Genomic DNA, 4056 nt, shown 5'->3' with positions numbered 1-4056 from the left:
CGCTGGGGATTAAGCCCACAACCTGGGCATGTGCCCCGACTGGGAATCAAACTGGGACCTCTCAGTCCATGGGACAATGCTCATTCACTGAGCTACACTGGCCAGGCATGCAAGGTTTTTATCTGCCTGTGGTCCAGCCCCCTCTCTGCTGTCACAAGCTTTTCAGAAGGAAGACCTTTCTGATGCAGGCTAACCACTAGGTGGCACTGTGCACTGCTGGGCTAGTTCTCCTAGTGTATTAGCCCCTCTGAAGGGCTTTAGTTTCCATGGACAGATTCTTTTCAGGCCCGCAAAATTATAATTTTCCTCCAAAACCCAGAAACTCAGCCAGTTTTAAGAGCCATCTCATTTTTATCAGAAAGGAAAGAATTTTAGTTTGTGGATTGGAAGGGCCTTCCACTTAAAATATTTTCTGGAATTAGTCCCTTCCTAATTTGCCACTGTAAAATTCATCCAACCTCCACAGGCTTCTTAAGGTGCCCAGCAGCAGGTGAGCTATGAACTATGCAGCTGAAGGACGAGTGTGTGGAGTGTATAGTGCATGGCGATTCTTCATCTGACCCCAGAAGAGAGGCAAACCTCCCAAACAGACCATGTCAAACCCCTCGGCCCTTGCTGAACCTATTGCTCATGAGCAACTTTGCAACAGAACAAGAAACTGCAGTCAGAAGTAGACTCTCCAGACATAATCCACCAGAGGCACGTCTTTGAGACTGTAAGGAACATCAACTAAGTTATCAAGCGGCAGGCCCTGTCCTCTTCATCCTGAACCTCCCAGGCTCCACTCAGCCCACAGCTGAGAATCCCATCATGTCCAGTGGATCAGCATCATCACCTTCCGTTCAGCTTCCACGGGAGTGGCATTGACAATGTTGTCTGAAAACAAGTCTTCCTATCTGGTTAACGAAGACCAAAATAAGAAGCAGAGATTTGTACTGGCCAGTTTGGCTCAGCGGTTAGAGCATCCGCCTGCGATCCAGAGAGACCCGGGTTCGGTTCCCGCTAAGGGTGCGTACCTCGGTTGCAGTTTGTCCACGGCCCTGGATGGGTCGTGTGGGTGGCAACCACTTGATGTGTCCCTTTCACGTCGATATTTCTTTGTCTCTCTCTCTCTCCCTCCCACTCTATCCGAACAAAAAATGGAAAAAATGTCCTCGGGTGAGGATAAAAAAAAAAAAGAAGCAGAGATTCCCAGGCACACCTGGGCCCCCCAAGACTTTGAAACCACCCTGAGGACGCTATTCACCAGGAAAATCAATTCTTGGAGAGAAGGTTTTTTGGGCAGGAGCATGATGAGTACAGTGCTATACACATTGAATCTCATATACACAACATTGAATGAAAGAAGCCAGACACAAAAGATTTCATACTCTATGACTTCATATATATGAATACCAAGAAAGGGCCCAACTAACAAGGATAGAAGTCAGAAAAGAAGTTACCTTCGATGCGGTAGTTTTGACTGAGGGGAGAAAGTATTGACTGATAGAAGGGTGAAGGGGTGTCTGGGAACCTGACCTGGGTGGTGGTTGCATGGGTGCATAGGCATTTTTAAGTCATTAGGTGCTACACTTAAAGAAGAAAAAGAAAATTTTCCTACTTAGATGGTTGAAAAGCATATTCTGAGGAGCAGGAGTAAGGTGAAGTAGGAAGGTACAGGCCTGTACAGAGAGTAATAGCAAAGCAGTTTGTTGAGAGAAGAGGATGGGTGAAGAGAACAAGCAGCAAACAAAAATGGAAAGATCTTCAAATCCACTGAAAGAGACTGAGACAAGAACACTGTAATAATTATCATATAAATAAAGAAATGCACCAAGGATGGAACCTAACTCCCAGCTCAGCTTGGCTTGAGGTAGGGTGGGAGGGTTAAGGATGCTTTGGAAAAAGTGTCCAACCATGAGTCAAGAATCTGATCCGACATGTGTTTTCATCTGCACAATCCCCCAGAAATGATTGTGTAGTTTTCCTATTAAAGGAAATTCAAAAATCTAGAAACTGGATTCTAAGATCCATCACAAGCAAAGAAGGGGTTAATGAAGCAGCGCAAAGCTGTCTGACCCAGGAGAAAAGGAACTATACAGGATAGTGGGGTGTTGTGCCCGAAAAGTATTATCCACTGGTTCTTTGGAACAGAAGCAGTAGAAATGCAAAGGCTTGGCATCAGGCTTGAACCTCTCAAAATTTAAACTCTTACCAAAATTTGCATATTTTTCTTAATGTGGTGTTCTTTATGTAGAGGATCAAAACCTTTAAATATATTATTTATAAAAACCTATTTTTATTTTTATTATTTTTGTTTTTAAATCCTCACTCAAGGATACTTTGTCTATTTATCTTCAGCCAGAGTGGGAGGAGGAGAGAGAGAGAGAGGGAGACATCGGTGTGAGAGAGACACATCAATTGGTTGCCTCCCACACGACCCCAACCAGGGGGCTGAACCACAACCAAGGTACATGCTCTTGACCGGAATCGAACTCTTTGATCCATGGGCCAACACTCTAACTGCTGAGCCAAACCGGCCAGGGCTAAAAACGTATTTTTAAAAAGAGGAAAAAAACGTAAATACTCAAGTTGAGAGCTTAGCTGGAAAGGAAGGCAGGAAAACAACTATAAAATGAAAATAAAACAGCCCTGGCCAGTTTGGCTCAGCAGTTAGAGCATCGGCCTGTGGTACAGAGAGACCCAGGTTCAGTTTCCACTAAGGGCGCATGCCTTGGCTGCAGTTTGTCCCTGGCCCTGGTTGGGTTGTGTGGGTGGCAGCCACTCAATGTGTCCCTTGCACGTCGATGTCTCTCTCTCTCTCTCTCTCTTTCTCTCTCCCCCCCTCTCTCCCATTCTATCTGCAAAGACTAAAAATTTAAAAAATGAAAATAAGACAAAGAAAGAAGAAAAAAAGGGGAGGGTTAGAAATAGAATAAATGCAAAGAACAGTCATTTATATAATTAGAGTCCCTGAAAAAGAAAACAAATGGAGCCCTGGCCGGTTTGGCTCAGCGGTTAGAGCGTCGGCCTGCGGTCTGGAGAGACCCGGGTTCGGTTCCTGCCAAAGGCACGTACCTCGGTTGCAGTTTGTCCCCGGCCCTGGTTGGGTCGTGTGGGTGGCAGCCACTCGATGTGTCCCTTTCACGTCGATGTTTCTCTCTCTCTCTCTCTCTCTCTCCCCCTCCCACTCTATCTGAACAAAATATCGAAAAATGTCCTCGGGTGAGGATAAAAAAAAAAAAAAAAAAGAAAACAAATGGAACAGAACTAACATGTAAGTTTGCTTCGGCAGCAGCACATAGAGTAAAATTGGAATGATACAGAGATTAGCTTGGCCCCTGTGCAAGGATGACATGCAAATTTGTGAAGCATTCTATTTTTTTTTTTTTTAAAGCCCTGCCTGGGTAGCTCAGTTGGTTAGAGCCTCGTCCTGATATGCCAAGGTTGCGGGTTCACTTGCCGGTTAGGGCACATATAAGAATCAACCAACGAATGCATAAATAAGTGGAACAACAAATTCTCTCTCAAATTTATTTTTAAAAAAAGGAACATTAAAAACTATAATTCAAAAAACATTTTCAGGAACAACTGAAAACCTGAATCTACATTTTGATAAAACCTATCAAGTACCTGGGAAAATCAACCTGAAATGATTAAATCTGAGATATATCTGGGCAAAACTGTCAGACTTTAAAGATAAGGAAATAAATTCTGAAAGCCTCCAGGCAAAAAAAAGACTTAAAATTTGCAAGTGGAAAAGAATAAGGATAGTATCACACTTCTCAAGCAAAGCAAAAATAGAGCAGCATTTTCTAGAAACTGAATGAAAAAAAGTATAATCCAAGGCAACCTAACTACTTTTCAAGTGTCAAAAAACAAAACAAAACCAACAAAAAGCATTTTCAGCCCTGGCCAGTTTGGCTCAGCGGTAGGGCGTCGGCCTGCGGTCCAGAGAGACTCAGGTTCTGTTCCCGCTAAGGGCATGTACCTCGGTTGCAGTTTGTCCCGGCCCTGGTTGGGTCATGCGGGTGGCAACCACTTGATGTGTCCCTTTCACGTCGATGTTTCTCTCTC

General features: G+C 44.1%; 1 non-coding gene across 1 annotated transcript; it reads left to right on the top strand.

Moving 5' to 3' along the window:
- Positions 1 to 3262: 3262 nt before the first annotated feature.
- Positions 3263 to 3365, top strand: LOC118632869. Its single transcript, XR_004960117.1, has one exon. It is a non-coding gene; the product is annotated as a U6 spliceosomal RNA (small nuclear RNA).
- Positions 3366 to 4056: the final 691 nt, after the last annotated feature.

This window comes from Molossus molossus, unplaced genomic scaffold, assembly GCF_014108415.1.
Source record: "Molossus molossus isolate mMolMol1 unplaced genomic scaffold, mMolMol1.p scaffold_m16_p_17, whole genome shotgun sequence".
Classification (NCBI taxonomy): Eukaryota; Metazoa; Chordata; class Mammalia; order Chiroptera; family Molossidae; genus Molossus; species Molossus molossus.
Note: the sequence above shows the minus strand (reverse complement) of the source record. Positions and strands in the feature narration are given on the sequence as shown.